Consider the following 24093-nt stretch of genomic DNA (forward strand, 5'->3'; position numbering starts at 1 on the left):
GAAAAGAATCAAGTTTGGACTCCTGAGTCTTGGTCTTTCCAACTCCACTAGATCAAGTCAGAACAAATTCATTTTTATGAGGTACCACTCGGCTTGAATTAATAGTTTTGCTAATCCTCCGTGAGTTACAGTTTTAAGACTTTTGTTGTCAGTGAAAACTTTTTTTTTTGGTACCACTGGTAATAAAACCTATTGAATTCACATTCCAATTGAGGTGATAAACCAAGAGTAGCAGTCCCCCCTTCTATGCTTCATACTCCTCACCCCTGTCCAGGCAGTGCCACCATTTCCAAGCTGGACATATATTTTGTAATCTGGATTTGAGATAAAAGCCCAAGTCCTGTAGCAATCAATTCCCACTAGACAAAAGCCACAACAGAAACTCCGTAGGAAAATCCTGGAGACTCGCTCAGCCACAACAGAGACATTTTTCTAAGTATCTAAAGTGATTACAACAAATATAAAAAACCTCAATGACATAAGATTCTTTGTTAAATTCTATGAGAACATTTTTATCCTTCAAGAATGAAAGTACAGTAAAAAATCTGAAAGCTTATTAAGGTCAAGCAATTTACCTAGTTCCTTGTCCTTCCATTGAAAGGTATGGCCAACTTCTTTCAAAGTTTTTCCACAGTGAAAGTCAAGGGAGCAAAACCGGAAGCAGGTTCTCAGCAAGGTTTCAGGCCCACATCTGAGAGCAGGATGTGTGATGAATACACAAAGAATTAAGAGTTTTAAAAGTGATTATTAAGCCTTGCAGGTAGAAAAGGAAATGACAGTTTCTGAATGCTGATAACAAATAAATGAACCTTGGCTCCAGCAGATATGAAGTCATCCTCGGGCAGAAGACAAAGTCAATATTTGCTCTTTTCCCATGGGTTGGCACTGGTGGTGTAGAACTCTGAAAAGATCAGCAGGGACTTAAGACAGAAGGAACTCAGCACATGTAGTGAGTATAGTGTTCATGTGTCTCATTTGAGTCTCATGGCTATGGAGAGATACTAGCTTGCTCCCCAGAGCCTTAAGGATCCAAGAGTGTGCAAATATGTATAAGTGATTTTTCCGTTGCTGTGGTATCTAGTTCATGTAAAGGAGATGCCATCCCGCAGAATGCCCTGATGATCCATTCACTGATGAATTTTCCTCCCTCCATCACTACCTACCTATCTAAATGCCTCAACCTGTCTTGACATTTGTCAAAAACGATCCCTTGTAAAGATATCATTAAAACAGTTCTCTAAATAGTCTTAGAATCTCCTTTACTTCCAATTTATGCCTTAATCAATGTAAATTTATAAAACATAATCTTATTTTGTATATATTTTATAATCTGGATTTGAGATAAAAGCCCCTGTCCTGCAGCAATCAATTCACACCAGATGAAAGCCACAACCTAAACTCCATAGGAAAATCCTGGCATAACTTTATTTGATGGTAGTTAAGATATTCTGAGGCAAGATAAATATTATCAAGGTTTCAGATTCCTTTGTTTGTATCTCTCCCACCCATTCCCAACACTCTTTTCTAATTAGCTACCTTTTTAGAAAGTTACAGACTACCTGTATCTCGACACTTGACATTTTCCTGCAAGATTCCTCGTAAGGTCTCCATTTCCTAGGCTTTGGGACGGTTTTGTATTGCTGATCAAATGACATAATTATATCTGTGTGCTTTTCTCCTTGTCAACTGTAAAACTCTAATGGGATTCAATTAATCAGGCACATACCCATTAATTACTCCTGAATTTCTCAGTCTCTCTTTCTCAAGACCCAGTCAAACAGCTTTTCCTCAGAGGCCAGGCAAATTGCTTGATAGCCTTGTAGGTATCTAATAAGGTGGGCAGGGTGAGGCAAGAGTCATAGTTGGGCCATTTAATTTAGTTCATTGTTTTTGATGATTTTCCTAATTTTTCTTTTTTCTTTTCTCACTTTTGGTGATCACCTGCTAGGCACTTCCAGCTTATAATTAAAAAACTGTGCTAGAAGCAATAATGTTCAGGGAAGGACAAGTAGATTTACATGTCTTTTGTGAACAGATGGTAGTTGGATCCAAAATTATAGAATACACAGTTGAGCAAAGAAATGGTTATCTGCCTTGATAGGGATGATGTTTCAGGTTGAGCCTCTAGAGCAACAGTGTTGGCACTCTTCCCAGCTTCCTTCCCGTCTTTTCTGGTGTTTCTATGCAGCCTCAGCAGCTTCTGTGTGCTTTTTCTTCTAGTGCCCACATATGAGACTCCCCTCAGACAGTCCTCTAGCTACTTGAGCTGTTTTTCCTGCAAGGGTAGAAAGCCAAAGTGCTGGGAAAGTTATTCCCCCCACCATTGTTAGCCAGTGACTGCCCAGTGCAGGAGTATGAAAGTCTACCTCTCTTATATAACTCGTACCCCAGAGTTTCCTTTGGGATCAGACTAAGCTGGTCTCTAGTGCACTTTGCCTGAAATTATACCTTTGTTTGACTCCTTTCCCTCTCTCTATCCTATTTTCCCCAATCCCTTACTTAGATCTGAGAATCTGACCTAAGATAGCTTCTAATATGAGTAGATGTAAGAGTCACTAGAAAAAAAGTCAAGTGCAGACAGTCATGCCAGAGAAGCCAGTGTTAAAATTGATGTTGATACTTTGCTGTATACCTGAAACTAACACAGTATTGTAAATCAACTATACTTCAATTTTAAAAGAAGGCGTCTAAATTTAAAAAAAGAAAGGATGTTGCTGACAGTTCACTGTGTGTAAAGCTACACTGAAGTTTAAAAGCTTAAAATGATATTTAAGCTACACTGAATTTGGCAGTGAGCAGGTCACCAGAAACACTTGAAGTGTGGTTTTCATGGATTAGAACAAACCCATACTGGAGTACTGAGAGATCTAGAGAAAACTGTCCATTAGAAATGCATAGTTTACAATTAGGAAAGCACACATTAATTTTGGGGGGGAAAGTATTCCATCCCTACACTTGTTCTTATATTTTAGTCACAAATATGCATTGAATATCTACAATATACACAAAGTACTCTGCTAGGCACTTGGAACTGTTTGGAGTTAGCAAGTCAGACAGAGCTTTAGAGTTTAGCAGGGGAGACACATTAAAACTAATCACATGTACAAAAAAAAATGGGTAAGTACTACTTGTGGTTAGTGCCTTAAATAATGTTTTCAAAGATCTACAAGAGCATATAACAAGAATCAAGACTCAGGCTGAGGGGTCATGAGTTGGCACCCTCAAGGTAGGAGTATATAAGCTGAATCTTAAGTGTCAAAAAATTAATTGGGCATGGAGGTGAAAGATAGCATTCTATGACAAGGGACTAGCATATGCAAAGCCCTCGAGGCAGGAGAAAAACATTCTCCAATTTGAGATAGCTAGTTTTTACCAAACATCAGGAAAATCTCCAAATTTTGGTGTTCTTTAAGAATTCCAAATTCTTTGATTTAAAACATCCCTAAAGGAATATAGCCAATATTTTATAATAACTATAAATGAAGTATAACCTTTAAAAATTGTGAATCACTATATTGTGTACCTGTAACATATAATATTGTACACCATACTTCAATTTAAATAATAAAAATTTTCAAAAGTCCCTAAAATACACAATAATAAACAATCACTTTTCAGCTTGGGTGACTGAGACATTAGGTTTGTGCAGTTTAGCCATTTAGATAAATAACCATGGAAACATTATTTAATTTCAACTCAAACTATTTTTGCATTAGTTAGAAACACTGTGATTAACGATTGCATTCAAGGGAGCAGAAATCCACCTCCCCTCACTCCACCTTCCTGAGAAAAGTATCTCATGGAAGATCTGAAATCCAAGGTTGGCCTTTCAGCTCTGAAACCGTAAGGCCTCGAAGAATACCACTTTGAGTGAGGAGCACAGTGAGGATGTGAAAAAAGAAAAGGCTGTTTCCACTTCATGAAGACTGAATGACACTTCCTTGTCTCACCCGTCATCTGCTCAGCATTTCGGAAAGAAAAGGGATAAATGTGCTTTACGGTAACACAAAGGACATACAGCCAGTAGTTCATTTAGAAAGACTAAAATTGGAGTGGCATTTAAGAAGAACGCAACCAAGACTAACAATGCTGAATGAAGACATGTTATCGGACTGGGTAAAAACTCCTAAAGGGCAATAATGGAATTCCCATGGGTATAAGAGTTATGACTTGACTAGTCTAAAAATTAATGGTGAATTTCCCTTCAGATTTTTCTCCATCAAAAGACTCATTTGTTGTGACTAAATTTCTTAGTCCCCATTTCAGTTTTAATAAATAAATTTTCCCTAGCTGGAGATTAAAGTATTCAAACTTAAAGGATTGGGAAAGGAAAGTAATGACCCTCAAGGGTTCTTATGAAAACCACAAAAGTGAACTTAAAGCACTTCATGCAGGGAAACAATATATTCATTTAACAATGGTCACATGAGAATACATTCCTTTTTGATTAAAGGTTATATACTTTGACCTAACTTTAACTCTCACTTCTTAGGAATATATGAAGGGATCCTTGGAAGCTTAATTAAGTCCTCATTAAAATAATTTTACCAGCCCATAAAAGTATTATCTCATTATATATTCTCTGGCTCCAGCTACTTACTAGGGCTAGCACAATGTCACAATTGGGCCAAAATACAGTCACCCTTCCCCCAAGGGGGAACATATTACAAACGTGTATTAAATATATTTGTACAACATATGACATTTATAAAAGTATAGAGTTTTCAATTTCATTTCAAATATGACAGCACTTACCAGCATTTTTGACTTTGTGTTAACTTCCAAAACTTAATATTGTCATGTGACCCTCAGAAGACTTGAGTATGAAATATCTTTAGACATTCTGTCTTCAATGAATCACATGAAATTGAAATTGTCTAGTCATTTTCTAAAGTGGCTACCATCTCATTTGTAATTAAATATAATTCATAAAAAAAACAACCAGTTCTTCTCCATTATCTAATTAAAAAAAAAATTTAGAAAATGACCTGGCATTTGCACTGGTTCAGCCTTCTGAATAATTAGATGAATCATACAAAATATGAAATTATGAAAATCTTTGTCTTACATACTGGTATTGCCACATTTGGTTTTACAAAAAATTCTACAGCTGCTTTATGTATCTTGACACATCCAAAGATGCAATGACTAACACTGTCACTGGAAGACACAAACTAATAACAGTGTTAGTCACTGGATCTTAAAACTGGCTAATGTACATTCTGAAACCCATTTGAAATGAGAGGTTTATTTAATTTTACCACAGGAATAGTATTTTCAAGTCTTTTGTAAGGTCAATGCTGCACCATGTTTATATCATGACATTTAATTTTAATAGAAGAGAAACTAAATGACCTGATTTTGAGCTCAACATATGGGTAGTCATGTATGGAATGTCCAGAAATTACTTCTTTTCTCAGCTGAAGAATGTCAAACATATATTTTAGAGAAGACATCATTTTTCTACTTTACAGCCCTACAGGACCAGTTCAAAATTTCAAAACATTGTGAAAATACTTATTTGTATTTAAAAAATCATTTAAAATCACTTCCACATTCACTAATTTGAGATATACATACCTTATAACACACACACACACACACACACTTAATGGATATAACTAAATTGACAGTCAATTTCAGGTCTAGATATTAAATCTCTTTCAAAATAAAACCCTCTTTTATTACGTTCTTTGCCCTAATTTTATTGTGATCTAAGGTAATGCAATAATGTAGAATGCTGACTGTTACATGAGAATAGAGAATTCAAAGTAAAAAACACTGAATTTTATTCTGATTCCATAATTAATTCATGCATTGTTATGTATTGTTAAGCATTCAGGGGGTTTTTTTTTACATCAGAAATAAAGTTTTAGAAAAATTCAGCACCACCAAATCTCCAGTGCTTTGCTTTATCTGTGCAAACTCTATGCCAAAGCGAAAAAATTAGAATCACAACTGTCAACTCTCAATCACTGACACTAATAGTGAATGAATCTATATGTAATTAGCATCTACTTAAAATCTCAAGTCCTTTGGTTTATTTATTACACCTTCCTCTCAACAATGTGTTCAATCAGAACTTCTAACAAGTAGAAAAACTGACTAAGCTCCATGTTTTCTATTCATTGTATACTTTACTTTCTAAGGTTTTCATGATCACAGATGTAATTTTTAAAAGTCTTCAAACCAGGGAGAGAAGAGCAAATATTCTAAAGGCTTTCCAACAGAAACAATTCAAAAGAGTTAGTTCTTGATCATCTAGTTTGTGGTGGGCATGGTTCTCTTGCATTCCCCCCCTTTTTTAAATGGGGAAATTCTAATGTAAGAGAGAATTGATAAATAGTCACAATAAGAAGCAAAGATGACTTCAGATTCATTTATTCATATTAAAGCATTCTTATTTTACACCTTGTAGAATTAAAGCATCCTTAACGAACCCTCCACTAATTTCAGACATCTAAAAAACATTCTGAAAGGTAATAATTCTAATAACTGTCTGTACATTAATAACTCATTTATTAGTGGAAGGGAATAAATTTTTGTTCAGTTAAAAATTCCTTCCAGCACACAGTAACTGAGTTTTATTTGGGTCAGATTGTATAAAAGTATAACTTGAGAGTAGAAGTAAGAGAGCTCTAGAGTGAAGAGAGCCAGGACTCATCAAGGCCACCTACAGGTTAGGTGAAAAAGCCAGGGATGCCTTGATGAGGAGGGTCCGAAGGGGAAGCAGAGAGCCTCACCAAATAAAAAGATGCTTTGAAGACAAAATTGAGAGGATCTGACCTATTGATTTAATGGGGTGAGGAAGGAGGAGGAATTAGGGTGATTCCAGGGTTTTCAACTCAGATAATGGAGAAAATGAGGGGATTAGTAATAGGGAAAGAGTGTAAGGTAAGAAACAGGAATTCTAAAGTTTCGTTGGAGTGGTGAGAAGTGGAGAAGAGAAGTTCTAAGTTAGACTTGAGGTATATCTGCAGGAGTAAGACAATGGAAAGAGATTTCTAGGAAGCAGTTAGAAATATAGAGCTGTAGCTCAAGAGAAGTGTAGGGTAGGGGTAAAAGACATGCTTTAAGGCATATAGGGGAGAGCTGAAGAGAGAATGCTTGGAAACACTCCAAGAAAGAGTGAGGGCAAGGAGAGAACAGAAGTTGGAATTCTGATAAACAACAATTAAGAGACAGATAGAAGAAGAGGAGGTTGAGAGAGTGGATAAAGGAGATAGGAAAGGAATAAAAGGAAACAGAACCTATCTTAAAGTTGAAGGAGAACAGACTTTCAAGAAAGAAGAAGTGGTCAATATTGTTAAATACCATAGCCAGATTCAAAGAATGAGGAAAGCACAAAAACCACTGGATTTGGGAAATAGGATTTTTTCACTGGTGACCTTTGAGAAGGTCAGATCAGAAGAGGCAGAAGTCAAATTTTAGTGGTTAATAATGTATGAAAGAAAGGTAAAGGAGTAGAGGTGGCAGGTAAGGCTTATTTCAATAAATTGGGTGGGAAAGAGAATAAATGGTGGTGAAGAGAAGGAGAAAGTTGTGTGGTACAGGGTTTTTCAGAAAGGGGAAATAATAAACATGTCTGTGGGTTGAGTATTTGGAACTTACGTAAAGAGAGTGAAAGAAACGGAGGTGCAAAGAATGAAGCTTACTGACAGAAGAAAATCTCTAAGGATGCAAGAGGAAATGGGACCAAAAATATATGTAGCAGAATTAACCTAGCAATTCAGAAGTTATATTTATTCCACTTCAATAAGACAAAAAAGTGGGTTGAAGATATAGGTTTGAACTAAGAACATTTTTACTTGATAATGTTTCTTTTCTCAGTGAAATAGGAACCTGGGTCATCTGCTGAGGCTTTGTGTAGAGTGAAAACTTCTGGGTATTCTCTATTTCTCTATGGGGAATAGGAACAGAAGCTGCTGGGAAAGAATAAAGGAACTAAAATGATACAAATGAACTTATTTACAAAGCAAACAGATTCACAGAGAATGAATTTATGGTTACCAGGGAAAGGCGGGGCAGGGAACAGATTGGGAGTTTGGGATTGACATGTACACACTAGTATACATAAAATAGATAACCAACAAGGACCTACTGTATAGCCCAGGGAACTCTGCTCAATACTCTGCAATAACTTAAATGGGAAAAGAACTTGAAAAAGAGTACATACATGTGTATGTATAACTGAATCACTTTGCTGTACACCTGAAACTAACATAACATTGTCAATCAACTGTACTCCAATACAAAATAAAAATTAAAAAAAAATAAATTCAAGAAAGAAAAGAATAAAGGAACTCTTTTGCAATGTTGACTGAGATTAGAGGTATTGCACTTGTAATGAAACTAATCAACAGCATCATGCACTTTTTCTCCAGGAGCCTATATCAGACCTAAATCAGAAACAGAATAATTAGAACACTAAGTCCTGAACTGGATGTTTTAATTTGGCAGAATAATGGGGGGATAAGAAAACTTGCAGGGTGTGGAGATGGTATATTGGAAGTAAAGGAAAGTGGAGGCAGTAAGGGACTTGGGAAAATAAGCCTAATAAAACTGGTCAAGGGAGCTAGAAGTTAAAATTATTTCAGTGATGAGGTTTAGTGGGCATGAGGGAGAGAGAAATACAGAAGAATAAGGGGTTGTGGTCAAAAGAGAAATTTCCGAGTTCAAGACTTCAAAGGTCACCTCCTCGCAGGTACTGATCAAGTCCAAGACATATCCACATAAGTAAGTGTGTTGTTGAAGTAGAGAGGACGGGATAATTGGAGAAGAAAAAGTAACCATGAAGACATTAGATGTTACCACCAGGATAAATAATAGAGTGGGACGTTGAGGACCAACTGTGGACCATTTATTAGATTCTGTAACAGTTAGGAGGAGTAACCTTGAGTTGGGCAAATAACAAATGGTGAGAAAAGGGGCAAAATTCAATTGTAAGTCATAATATTGGGTTGGCCAAAAGGTTCATTCAGGTTTTTCTGTAACATCTTATGGAAAAACCCGAATGAACATTTTGGCCAACCCATTATTTAAATCATGTGGTGTATGAAATTGCCGCTGCATGAATCCCATGGGAAAGGAGTGGCAGAGTTAGACGGCATGGCTTTCAGTGGAATAAAGGCTTTTGAACTAAAGGTGTAGTCAGGAGGAATTTGTGGGTGAGCATAGAAAGCAGACACAGCCTCCCAGGCTCAAGAGAGGAGGCTACGATAGAATCAGTGCTTCTGCCTGAGGGGGTTTCAAAGGAAGTGGTATCACTGATAAAAGAGGTGAATAAAGAATCCAGATTTTTTTAAAGTGGTAAAAAGGGGAAATTTACTGAAGAGATAAAAATATAGACTTACTGAGAGCTTGGTGCTTGCACATAACATTAAAGCATAATACAAAAATAGCCTTCCTACCTAATTAAGCAGAAGACTAGAAGATAAAAAACACATTGATTGCTTTTTTAAATTATGATATCTTCAAAGTCTAGAACATTGTAGGTACTCCAAAAGTATTTCATAAATGAATAAATAAAAATTGAAACATTCTGTCCATCTACAAAGGACAGGAGGCTTGGGGTCTTTTGACTACTGCTGATTTGTACTGAGCCAACCATATCTTCAGGTTCTATTATCCTTGGCTTAAATTTTATTTATAAAAGCCTGAGTTTAAGGATGCAGCCTGTGACTATAGATGTAAGTAAAACTAATTAGATATAAGGGGCATGTGTGCATGACTTAGACCTTTGCTTGAGCCAACCATCTAGTTTTATAAAAGTAGATCAAAGTGCTTTTTTCTAAAATTACATGGTTTTTAAAAGATATTCTAGAAGAGGTGGATTCATTGGAGGTATTTTAGGAACCATCTTAGGAGCCACAATGAGACTAAGAAGATTTAATTCCCTGTTTCAGGTCCTACTGTCTAGTTTCAACTAGAGCACTGTTGCTTTTATCAATTTTATATTTGGGATTACGGTTTACTTTTTCTTTTTTTTTAAGTTGGTGTTGTGGAGGAATGCTCTTTCTCTGGAAAGAGCACAGGGCTCACCAAGGGTATAGTTTCTACAAAGTCCCTGATTTGGAGGGGTACTCTAGGAGTAAGGGTAAAGTAGGGGTAGAACTGTCCTTATAGAGCATCCAGCCAGATTCAAATCAGATCAACACCTGATATTGGATTTCAGTGAAGACAGGTTGCAAATTTCCCAGGAACCTGACAAAAGCAAACCTCTCTGGAGAACGATGACACTATCCTAGGTCTCAGACAAGAAATCTGTCAAGGGCTTCCCTGGTGGCGCAGTGGTTGAGAGTCTGCCTGCCGATGCAGGGGACATGGGTTCGTGCCCTGGTCCGGGAAGATCCCACATGCCGCGGAGCGGCTGGGCCCGTGAGCCATGGCTGCTGAGCCTGCGGCGTCCGGAGCCTGTGCTCCACAACAGGAGAGGCCACAACAGTGAGAGGCCCGCGTACCGCAAACAAAAACAAAAACAAACAAGACAATTAAAAAAAAAAAAGAAATTTGTCAAACACAAAGTCTAGAAGATAATAAAAATTAATCATACACATGGGGAGACAAGGTAACATAGGTGAGAACCAGCAGAAACAACAGATACAGAAATAGACCTATAAGGCTTCTAGATATTATGGTTATCAGACACAACTTTAGAATAATTCTGCTTGTTATTTTCAGGGAGACAATAGATAATATCAAGAATTTCAGCAGAAGATGTAGAGAATGGACTTGTGGACACAGGGAGGGAGAAGGGTAAGCTGGGATGAAGTGAGAGAGTGGCATTGACATATATACACTACCAAATGTAAAATAGATAGCTAGTGGGAAGCAGCTGCATAGCACAGGGAGATCAGCTCGGTGCTTTGTGACCACCTAGAGGGGTGGGATAGGGAAGGTGGGAGGGAGATGCAAGAGAAAGGGGATATGGGGATATATGTATATGTATAGCTGATTCACTTTGTTATAAAGCAGACACTAACACACCATTGTAAAGCAATTATACTCCAATAAAGATGTTACAAAAAATGAATTTCAGCAGAGACTGTGGATTATTTTTTTTAAGTAGCAAATTTGAAAAAGAGCTATTTATTTCTAGAACATCGATGACAACCAGAAAACTGGACTCCCTCCAAAGTAAATCTCCTTGATGGCATCAGGAAGCTAACAAGGTAGTGAAGAATTACAAGACTAAGAGATGTTTATATGGACACTCAATTTATAACAAGTAGGGGAAAGCATATTGTTTTCAATAAATGGTGTTGGAGCAATTAAACACCTATATGAAAAATGTGAAACTGGATCCTTATCTCACATATAGAAATATATATAGAAATTAATATATATATAGAAATTAATTCCATATATATCCATCACTTTGGGGTAAAGAAAGAATTATTAAAGAGGTTACTAAAAGCACTCACCATAAAGAAAAAGAATACTAGTAGAAAAAACATGTAGAGAAGGAAAAGTTGAACAAAAAGATAAAAGGAAAGTTGACGGTATAAGTTCCCTGAACAGACAGGAACAGAATAGGATGGAGAACACAGATGGAAAACCTGACTACACAGAGAGGAGCATGTGTTTCACTAAAATCCAAAGGAAGAAGGCAAAGATATGTGCAGATGCAGGTGAGCTTGCAGATGCGGTTGCAAGAAGATGAGGAGTTCCTACCTACAGATTTCTACTTTTTGGCATAGTAGAAGGTGAGAGTGGTAATTTGTTGAGACTGTGGGAGAGTGTATTCAGGTAAGAAGCTTGAGAAGAGTAGATAAGCTCTTAAACAGTCACTATTAGAAATGGGAGCTACAACTGATGAAATATTTGACTGTTTAACAGCAATGAGGGTCCAGTTAAGGTTGAAGACCACGTTTTTATCATGATACCAAATTTAGCTAGGCAGCCTGGACATAAAAACAGAGAAAGCAGTTGGACTGATATATATTATTATGTAAACTATCTATAAATAGTTTGAGTTTTATCCAGCTGGTGTGGTGGAAGACCAACAGGAAAGGGTGTTGATCTAATTAGCAAGAGAATATTAAAAGTGATTAATTATGGATTTTAAGCTGCATAGAAAAGGAAGAGGCTGAGTACATGGGAACTAGGAGGGATCAAGAGACTGGTGGTCTTCATGAGCTATGAGAATAGGGTATAGTAAATCAAGGGATAGAACTGGAGGACCAGAGTTTATGATCGGAGATCAGACTGTTTGAATTTAAGGTTTCAAGGGAAAGCATGCATGAGTGATGTCAAGGTCCAGTGTGTGATCACTGGAGTATATGGCTTACGTGGAATATAAATAAAGGTCACTGCAGTGGAGGAGATCAAGAGCTTGAGAGGCCAGAGTGCTGAATGGTCCTTCCACATACACACTGAATTCACGAAGGATGACAGCAGGGTGGGCATATAGAAGAATACTATGAGCCAGGCATAACCAGAAGACAATAGACAAAAGCAGCAAACAATTCTATACTAAATTAAATATTTCTTGTAAAATATTTCTTGTAAAACAAATTTACATCTCTATCCATGGCCATCATCTATCTCTCCCTATCTATCCATCTATGTACCTATCATCTATCTATCTCTCTATCTATCTACGGGTTTTTCTGTAAGATGTTACGAACTTTTCAGCCAACCCAATTATCTATCTATCTATCTATCTATCTATCTCTATCATCTTGTCTATCTATCACACTACAGGCCCCTAAGTGTTTACATATGTATAACAGTTGGCCATGCTAAAGATGATTTGCAATGAAATAACTGGCTTGTGAGTGTTGTTACTGATGAGTTGACACTATTGTAATTTTTCATACATCTTAAAAAATGACCTGATTGGTTCTAATGCTTCAGTATACTGAGATATTTGTATATAGTTTTAGCTGAGTCACATGTTGGTTTTTTCTCTCCTGCAACTTACACGAAAAAATCTTTTGACTACATTAGTGATCAATATCCTGATTTTAATCATAAACATACTACCACAATTCTTTCTACTCTTTTATCTCTGTTGATAAAATGGAAAAGTATTCTATCTCCAGTTACATCCAATTGAATCCTGGGGTAAGGAACAGCAGTGTTCCTGAGAAGGCATATATCTGAGAATGTATTAGGGACAGGCTGGCTGAGGTGGAAGAGGTTGTGTGTGAACTTTCAACTATCGGATATTCCTGGCCTAAAATTCCACCATTATCAATTCATGCTTTTGGAATAAACTCTGATTAGTCTCTCTCTAGATTACCCACATCAGAAAGATAACCCAATAAATTCCTGTCACGTTAGTGTAAATTAATTTAGCAGATCACTCTCCAACATTATCCCTACAGAATAGAAAGATGAAGCAAACACGGGAATGTCAGGAATTTAGGGGGAGAAACACACTGGCTGAAGTGGAAAGTAGAGTACAAAAAGGTGAGAGATGACAGCTATAATGCCTTTGTCTTTTCAGCTAGATTAAAAAGCTTTTTTTAAAAAGGTGTCATGTATTCTCATATGCTTGCCCTCTTAAAACTAAAGCATAAAAGACTTAAACATAAGACATAATACCATAAAACTTCTAGAAGAGAACAAAGGCAAAACATTCTCTGACGTAAATTGTACCAGTTTTCTTAGGTCGGTCTCCCAAAGCAATAGAAATGAAGGTAAAAATAAACAAATGGGACCTAATCAAACTTACAACCTTTTGCACACCATAAAAAAAATGAAAAGACAATCTACAGAATGGGAGAAAACATTTGCAAATGATGTGACTGACAAGAGCTTAACTTCCAAAATATACAAGCAACTCATACAACGCAATGACAAAAAAACAAACAACCCAATGGAAAAATGGGCAGAAGAGCTAAATAGACATTTCTCCAAAGAAGACACACAGATGGCCAACAGGCATATGAAAAGACGCTCAACATCGCTAATTATTAGAAAAATGCAAATCAAAACTACAATGAGGTACCACCTAACACCAGTCAGAATGTCCATCATTAAAAATTCTATGAATAACAAGTGCTGGAGAAGGTGTGAAGAAAAGGGAACCTTCCTACACTGCTGGTGGGAATGTAAATTGGTGCAGCCACTATGGAAAACAGTATGGAGGTTCCTCAAAAAACTAAAAATAGAGTTTATATATGATCCAGCAATCCCACTCCTGGGCATATATCCAGACAAACCTATAATTTGAAAAGATACATGCACCCCTATGTTCATAGCAGCACCAGGCACAATAGCCAAGTCATGGAAACAACCTAAATGTCAATCAATGGATGAATGGATAAAGAAGGTGTGGTCACATATACAATGGAATACTACTCAGCCATAAAAAAGAACAAAATAATGCCATTTGCAGCAACATGGATGCAACTAGAGATTGTTATACTAAGTGAAGCAAGTTAGAAAGAGAAAGACAAATATCATATGATATCACTTATACACGGAATCTAAATATGACAAAAATGAAGTTATCTACAAAACAGAAGCAGATTCACAGACACAGAGAACAGACTTGTGGTTGCCGGGGGGTTGGGTGGGGGGGAATGATGGAGTGGGAATTTGGGGTTAGCAGATGCAAACTATTATATATAGAATGGATAAACAACAAGGTCCTACTGTATAGCACAGGGAACTACATTCAATACCCTGTGATAAACCATAATGAAAAAGAATATAAAAAACAAATACCATATGCTAACACATATATATGGAATCTAAAAAAAAAAAATGGTTCTGAAGAATCTAGGGGCAGGACAGGAATAAAGACGCAGACATGGAGAATGGACTTGAGGACACAGGGAGGGGGAAGTGTAAGCTGGGCAGAAGTGAGAGAGTGGCATGGACATATATACACTACCAAATGTAAAATCCATAGCTAGTGGGAAGTAGCTGCATAGCACAGGGAGATCAGCTCGGTGCTTTGTGACCACCTAGAGGGGTGGGATAGGGAGGGTGGGAGGGAGATGCAAGAGGGAGGAGATATGGAGATATATGTATATGTATAGTTGATTCACTTTGTTATAAAGCAGAAACTAACACACCATTGTAAAGCAATTATACTCCAATAAAGATGTAAAAAAAATGTATATATATGCGTAACTGAATCACTATGCTGTACAGCAAATTGACACAACCTTGTAAATCAACTATACTTCAATTTAAAAAGTAAAGCATATATTTACATATACATAGATAGAAATGTAAGAGATTTTATTGCATATAAGTTCCATCAGATCACACAATGCGATAAAAGACCTATCTCATTAAACAAAGACTTCAGAAATCCTTTCTTTATGTGCTACTTTTGTTTCATAATTTGGAGGGGCTCTATGCATAACTATGATGTGATAAAACTCACGTGGTGCTCAAGACAAGTCCCAAAGGCAAATGCTTTCCATCGTTTGCTCTCCCAGTGTCATGTTGGTCAGGCCCTAATGATCAAAGGAACTCACCCTGCCAAGCCCAGATCTAAAGGGTAAAGAAATAGACTCGATTTCTTGATGGAAGGAGCCACAAAGTCACATTGCAAAAATGAGTGTATACAGGCATGAGAAGAATGTCATGCCAATTTTTACAAATTAATACATTTTATAGACATAAATGTATGGAAGGATACACAGTAAACTGATAATACTGTTCACTTGGGGGAAGGATTGGCAAAGGAGACAATATTTTATTCATTTGTATTTGCTTGACTACTACACCAAGCGTTCATTACCCTCATAAGTTTTTTTTTAAATAGAAAATTTAGTAAATATAAAAGCCATGATGATTACATTCCTATCATCAAAAGTTTTATTTTATGGAAACATTAATTCATCAGCATTCAAAAGAATAGAAAATAGAAAGAAAACGCCAGAATAGAGCAATCTTGTCAATATCATAGCACTACTGACAAAGGAGACCAGATCAAGAAATTACTTTACCAAATGATCCACAAAATTGTTTTGCAGTTTCACAGCTCACAGATTGTTTTTCACCGGATATATCTAGGCTTCTAATGCTGAGCTTTACTTGCAAATGTCAAAGGCACCCTTCAGGAAATATACTTACTCAGCCCACTGCCTTTGCTTACAAAAATCTACTGCCTTTTCAGTTAGCACTGGCAGCTGAAAGGACATTCTCTGATCTTTTTGCCAAGAACTAGTCATAAAACCTTCTATAGGCTCTAATTTAGTAATATGAAATGTACAGTACTAGTCACAAGCTTTTTATGACTCAAAATTTGCAAAGAATTTGACCAGGTGTCCTTTCCTAGTTTTGGTGTTATTGAGCCTGGGAGAGTTAAATATCATAATAATCTATAAAGACTTCTCAGGTCTCTCTCTCTTTCTCTCTGCCTCTGTCTCTTGATCTTTTCAAGGTAAGTATCCTTACCCTTTTGTCTCCACCAAGGGAATTTGGAATAGAAATCATATGATAGTATTTGACACACCCAGATCTATTCTGTGGCTTGCGCAGAACCTATTTTGTTCACTAGAGTGCTTTATTGTGATTTACCTTACTACTCTCTTTCAGGAAACAATCCACAGACCACAGTACCAAAATCTTTTGTATAAAGCACATAAGAGGGTCTCCCCTGTGTCATCCATTCAGGCCTGATTGGACCTCTGCAGGAAATCATGATGAAGAGCCCTGCTTCAAGGAACATCTCTCTATCACATGGATGCCCTCTCTACCCAACAGCCAAGTAATCACGTAACACAGGGACAGTCATCACCCCTAAAGTCTTTATTTCTAGATTTCAATAAGTCATTTTGGAAATCATACACATGAAAGTCACTAAATCTTGTATCAACCTCTTGTAGAATGTGACTGCCCTGTATAAACTTCATGACTAAAATTTTTCCAAGTGACTTACTCTAAGACAAATTGGTTAAAATCACAAATTAGTTGAAAACAAAAACCTTTCCAGTCACTGCTTTAAAAAAATATGTAATTTCTGTGTATCATGCGACCATTTTATAATTTTTAGGCTACAATTCTTTTTAAGTCTTTTCTTCAGAAAGTATTTGGTTAGGGAATCATCTTTCTTACACTTGTTTGTAAATATTTGTTTATATTTTAGTACTTTTATTTATTTTAAAAATCTTATAAAATTATTTTAAATTCATTGGTTAATATTTTCAGGAATTATAAAAAATATTTGTCTAAATAAATAACGCAAAATAAATTGGTAAACATTTAAAGTGTCTAACCACTTGTTCATATACTACTAATATTTAAGCAACCTAGAGTAATTTAAAAATTTTAAAAACACATTTTAAAAGCCATTTTGTCTACTTTCAGTTGATACTTAACTACATTTTCCTGACTTTTTGTAACGTAAGGAATTGTGACAAACAATTCTTTATAAAGAAATTAAACTTCCCAAAGGAACAAATGAATGCCTGATTTTATTTTCTTTTTCTCTTTTTGTCAAATATTTTTAGAAAGAGCATTAATTACAGTTCAGTATATTGTTTTAGGAGTGGAATAAGAAATAAAGAGATTGGAAATACTTTATAGATCATTTTAATTAATTTAGTTTTCCAATAATCATAGACATTATTTTACTATTCACCCTAAATACTCAATACATGATGAGTGCTATCCCCATTTGTGAACAAATGATTTTTATAATGAAGTGGTAAACATCACTGAGCGAAAAGTTGCCGAGATTGGAAATATCCATTTTTGACCAAAATCCTGATTTTAACAATTGTTTTCAACCAATTGATTTTTAGAAAATTATCTACTTTCAATTTGCTCATATTTGCACCCCCATTTTAAATTTCAAACACAGGTCATATTTCAAATCTCAATGTGTTAGAAAACTATTTCTCACATTATTTGTGTAGTCTAGGTATTTACTGCGTGAAAAGGACTTCATCATCATCTGGACACAGAGGCCATATTAGTGATAATCTCCTCAGAAAGTCTAGCCTTGACAACCCCTGAAACTTGAATGGCTTTGTTTCCCTGGACTGTTAAAAGGTCCTTTTGGACACCAGTTGGTTTCATTCTCCTAGTGCTCTAGACTTTTAAAAGATATTTTCATGTGAGTCTGCTAAAGATATTCCTTCCTCCTGTCTGCATTGTGCACAACAAGCTCTCTTGGATTCTGCCTTGTAGCACAAAGAAGGTCTAATTGGGAGATGGATGTGTGAAACTGGAGATTCTAGGTAGGCAACAAAGACCAGCCTTGCCCTCCTCAAGGCAGCACTCTCCTCGGTGTAAGGGTAGGGCTAGGCTACAGGAGCTCTCTGCTTTTGTTGGCAAATCTCTTGCAGCCTCAGAGAAAAGCCTCTTCCTGGCCCAGACCCATCTACATAGTTCCAGAAAACTGACTGTCATCTAGATAAGCAGGCAACTACTCTGGGGTGCCTTTATCAGCAGCACCACCACAGTAATTCTGAAAATGACAGTTATTGGTGTTTGTGTATTGGGAATACCCTTGTTCGCAGAATCACGGCGCATATTAACACTGGTGGCTTCCTCCTCGTTCTGCTATCAAAAACCCAGAGAGGGGGCTTCCCTGGTGGCGCAGTGGTTGAGAGTCCGCCTGCCGATGCAGGGGACATGGGTTCGTGCCCCGGTCTGGGAGGATCCCACATGCCGCGGAGCGGCTGGGCCCGTGAGCCATGGCCGCTGAGCCTGCGCGTCCGGAGCCTGTGCTCCGCAGCGGGAGAGGCCACGACAGTGAGAGGCCCGCGTACTGCAAAAAATCCAAACCAAACCAAACCAAACCAAAATTAAAAAAACCCGAGAGGTTATCAGCCTTGGGAAAGAAAGGTCAGCCCAGGAGCCAGGCCATTCAGGATTTCCCAGTAGACATTATAATGAGACTTCTGAGATTATGTTGTTCAGCCCTGGAATGTCAAGAAATGATGAGAGGGCAGGATAACATAGATAAGAGAGCTAGCTTGGCTGTCAGTAAACTGCCAGTATCAACCCTGAAAATGTCCTTTTTCTTCCCCTGGACTAGGGGAATCTATGCTTTTATTCCCATTCCTCCCTGATCTTCTAGGACCCAGTTCCATCATTTATGATCCCGTGCCATCTGAGTGTGGAATTCCTCCCAAAGCACACAAATAATCATTTGCCAGTAGTTTATTGGAAAGGTTGAAAGGGGAATGAAGAAGTGAGTCAGGGAAGGGAAGGCAGCCAATGAAGGGTGTGCTATCCCAGAGGGCACTGAGATCAATTCTCGGGGGAAACCCTGGGAAACGACCTGGAACCTGTGCCTCAGAGGAAGCTTAACCAGTGTGTCAAGGAAGAAGCTGACGAATTTCTCCAACCAAATTCTTCAGCCATTGCTTGAGGGCTTCTCTGGGGGGTGGATTATGGGCATTCTGGTATGTTTGGTCTGCCATGAGCTTGGGGATAGCATGCTTCCAAGGCAAACTTCAGGCCAAGAGGTGCAGATCCTGGGCAGGAACACATTGCAGGTAGGTGTGGGGTGGATCAGTGTCTGCCTTTCCCCACCCTTCTATTTGATAGAGGAAGAAAAAGAAGAAGTGGGGGGAGGAAAAGGAAAGTTTAGTAAAACAAAACAAAAAAAAGAAAAGAAAAAAAAGAATAGAAAGAAAGGAAGGGAGAAGAAAATTTGATTTCACTACTTTTTTAGCACCTACTATTACTATGTGTAAGACACCTCATCGACTTCTCAAAGCAACCCTATGACATAGGCATTTTATTTTCCCCATTTTACAGCTCAACCTACTGAATTGAAACTGGTTAAGTAATATCCTTGCAAATCACACAGCTGGCAGGTTAAGGACTTGGGATTCAAATTTAGGTCTTCTTTCCCTACTCAAAATCCTTTAGTAGTTTACTGTTACTTACATATAAAGTTTCTCCTTGATCTGCTCCTATAATTTGGTGGAATAAGAAAACTCCTGGCCTAGCGAGTCAGTAGAACAGAGCTCTGGTCCAGGCTCTGCCAGCCATAGCCCCACCAGGGTGATGCTCCAGTCATTCTCTCTCTCTCTGGGTTTCGTTTTCTTTGTCAGTAAATAAGGGAGCTAGAGTAACTGATGGTTAAGCCATCGCCAGCCCTAACAGTTTAGGATTCTTTCCACTTTAATCTTCAGTTAATCTCCTTTAACCAACTATATTCCAACTACACTGAAAAAACCTTCACTCCCTTATAACACCTTGTACTTTCTCAATTCTATTACCCTCCCCCAAAGGCTGTCCCTGCCTAAATCCTTCATGCCTAAATCCTCCACATCTTCCAAATGTTCTCTCTTTCAGAAAGGCATATTTTATCCTTTGAACTAGAAACAATATCTCGTTTCTCTGAAGACTCCAAGTATTTTCTTTATATCTTCCTTAAAATGTCAAATTCTATATCTTGTTCTGTCCTATATAGAAATTCTGTGGTTACCTTGCACATAATTATGAAGCACCATGTACAGCATAGACTCTGGAGCCAGAATGCCTGGGCTATAGTCCAAATTCACCCGCTTTCTAGTTATGCAACCTTGGGCAAGTTATTTCTGTGCCTTTGTTTCCTCCTCTGTGATATGGGGATAATAATACTATCTACTTTAGTGCAGTTTGTGAACTTTAAATGAGTTAGTGTATGTAAAGTGCTTAGGGTAGCTCCTGGTGGATAATAACCCCTATGTATGCATTTGTTATTTTTATTAAAAATTACTCATTTTTTTCTTTTTAGTTTTTAGTACTTTAAGTATGCAGGTTATCTCTCTTGTGATCTTGTAAATTTTCTGAGCCCAGGAATGTTTTCTTTCTCTTTGTTTCTTTTTAGCATACTGTCTTATATGTAGCAATAACCCAATAAATATCTGATGAATATGTCTATGTGTGTGTGCAATGTATCATTATGTTTTATCTATCATTATCTTTCTTTGTTGCATCTCTTGTTTATTGTTTTCTTTCTGTATAAGTCCTATAGCAGGAACTGTCTTATCACTTGCTTTTTTGTATTATAACTATATGATTATATTAAAGTCCTTGAAGAGCTTTTACTTTGTGGGGTTCATCATTTCCTACAAAAATATAGAACATATGTGAGCTACTTAGCTGTGCAGATTGTTGAATGAATAAACTTAGAAATTATGGACAAATAGTAAATGCTTCATAAATCTAGACACTGGCACTTCTCTCTCCAACCCACTACCAAGTATAAAACACTAAAATTAAAACCACTTTCAACTGTATTCTCTACCCCCAACTACAGTCAAAAATGGACTTTCTTAGGTGTTCATTCAAAACAGAACTAAATCTCTATTATTATTTTCTGTAAAACTTTCAGATGCCTACCTGACAGAATGTGTTACTCTGTGGGTAGAAACTTGGAAGGTCTGAGCCACTAGACAGACCCTGAGTGATTTCTTCAAAACAGTCTGGAATATCAAGTGATGATTCTTCAAATCAACATGAATTAGTTTCTTTACAGATGAAATAAACTTAACTTTTCTAGATATTAGTGATACTTTCCCATCATTGAGGGATAGTTTTCAAATTTCCCTTTATTGTTTTTAGCCAATTTGATTGATTGTATCTGCAGTGCTGGTTAAACAGAATGTCTTGGTGAGAATAAAGGAAATGAGATGAGTTTGTATGAGAGTCAACAAGTTTATAGTTAATGTCTCATTTTCTTTTAAACCCATAGCTTCAAAGACATTGACAGGGCAATGTATCAGTTGTCATGGACAATTGTAGTCATGATATTATTTTTTCATAATATTATTAATAAATATAATTTCCTTGAAAATAAAGTATCTTATTGATCTCTAAGTCCCCTAATGCCTAGCACAGATGTAATAGATGTTATTGATTATCTATCCAAATCCATTCTCTTCTTCTCCCTTGCCCACAGAAACCCAATTATACTCAGGTACTAGAATACAATCTGCTTTCAGAGATGTTAAACCTCTCTAATAGCCTGAGGAAGAGGGGTAAATCTTTATTAATTTCCTTAAGGGTAATCTCAACCCTTTACCAATGATATATTAACAACGGGCATGTGACAAAATTCTGGTTTATGAGAACTGAGGGGAAGCTTCTTAGGGACTTTTTAGGAGAGCCGTCTTTGTCCTTAAAAAGGAATAAAAGAGAGTCAATTTCTTTTCAGCCTATGGACATTGCAACCTGCATGTGATGCTTGGAACTGTAGTTGCCATGTGTGCCTTGAAAAGAATCAACCGAAGACAACAAGGAAAACTCTGAGGATTGAAGAACTAAAAGACTGCATAAATCTGGTTCCTGATGACACCTCTGAGCCATTAACTTAACCAACCCTGAAACTCCCCTCCCTCTAGATTTCCTGAAAGAAAGAATTTTTTGAGCTGATTTTTCTGTTCCTTAGAGCCAAAGCATCCTAATTGATAGAGTTGGGGTATTTATATGATTTACTACCTAAAGGATTTCTTATTATTCTTAATATTAGTCTTAATAATACCTAATAATAATAAAAAATAGTAATAATTTGCAACCTTTATTCTACTCTATAGAAAACAATGTATGACGCACTTGTATAAATTATTTTAATACTAATATTTGCTTGAAATAGTTGTTATTGCTCTCATTTTACATGTAAACAACAACAAAAACGGAGGCCTAAAAAGGTTAATTAACAACATAATGCTTACAGTAAGTGACAGAGTCCAGGTTTTGAACGAGTCAGTCTGATCGGATTCCACCGTCTTTCAACAACCCTACCATCTTTCAACAATCCTCCTCAATCAGTCTTCATGATTACATTCTGAGCAACTCAGGATTATCACCTTCACTTGAATAAATGAAGTACCCAATAGACTGTGTGATTTGCCAACAGCTACAAAGGAAAACATTAATTCAAATATCCTAGTTTATAGAAATTCAGAGTTCTATGAAATTTAGCATTTCTTTATTGCTAGTCCCCCACTATTACTTCAGTACATATTTGATCGGTTTGTTCTTTTTATTAGATAATACAGATTATCTTGCACAGGTAAAGAACACTGCCACTCAAAAGAGACACAGAGAAGTCATTTACCCAAGAATATTATTATTAATAACAAAGGGTTAAAAGCACATTTATTTAGTTAAAAATATAAAAGGGCCAACTTCCCGAAGAGTAGAGTCAGGAACACAGCTGACTCTGCCCAACAAAAAAGGATGTAACTAGAGAAAATTACTAAAAACAAAACAAAACAAAAAACCCAATTTTAAAAATCTCTGGATATTGTCTTAATGGCATCTGGCAAATGGAGAAATATTCGATTCAAAAAACAAAAAATCCACCACATCTTGGTAAGAACAGCAAGAGACTGTAGCAGATGAGCCAAGACTCACTCAATTACTGCCCCATCCCTCATTTCTGTGTTATAGAAGTTCTATCCTGAGTAGTATAAAAGCAAGAAGATGGAAGCTCCCTCTTTCCACAGCTCCCAGTCTAGGACTATGGTTTTATCCTGGGAGGGGCAGGTTGCCTGTATTTTTCATCTCTCTTAACCCCATGCTGAAAAAGCTCTGTTCCAGATATGCAGGTCCAAGAGGACTAGGGCTCCCTTTCCCCATTCAACCCCTACTCATGGGGTAGAAGTGCTACTCTAGGCATGGCAGGCCAAAACTTGGGAGACCCCACTGCTTTTGAACCAATTTGCCTTTAGAGCAGATGTCCTACACCAAGAGGGGCAAGCTGACAAGACCTGGGGCTAAAATCTCCCTCAAGAGCCTGCTTGGAGAAGAGGGGTATCACTTCAAGAGAAAGGAGGGACACCTACAGCTCTGATTTATCAGAGCAGAGGTTCTGCCCAGGGAGGAAACATAGGATGACAGGACAAAGTTCCATAGCTTTGCCTGAGGGGACTAACAATATTTGTAACAGTGTTTTGAGAATGTCAGGCCTCATGGCATTGTCAAAGACAATGAAGATCTTGGTGGAGAACAATTGAATGGGCACTATATCTTCATAATAGCAGAAACAAGCAAAATGGCTGAAAAATCAGAAGTTTAACAAAGAGAACCAGGGAAATAAATAGCCAAAAAGAGCTCTCCTAGGATTATAGTAAACTCTGGGGTTCAGGAAGACTGTGCCCGTGAATTAGGCTGTACCCATTCAGGAACATCAGAGCAGGACATGAGGCAGATTTGAAAATATTCCCCCAA

The sequence above is a fragment of the Delphinapterus leucas genome, chromosome 1, assembly GCF_059928025.1.
Source record: "Delphinapterus leucas isolate spDelLeu-1000000601 "Yukka" chromosome 1, BTC_Dleu_Yukka2, whole genome shotgun sequence".
In the NCBI taxonomy this organism is placed as follows: Eukaryota; Metazoa; Chordata; class Mammalia; order Artiodactyla; family Monodontidae; genus Delphinapterus; species Delphinapterus leucas.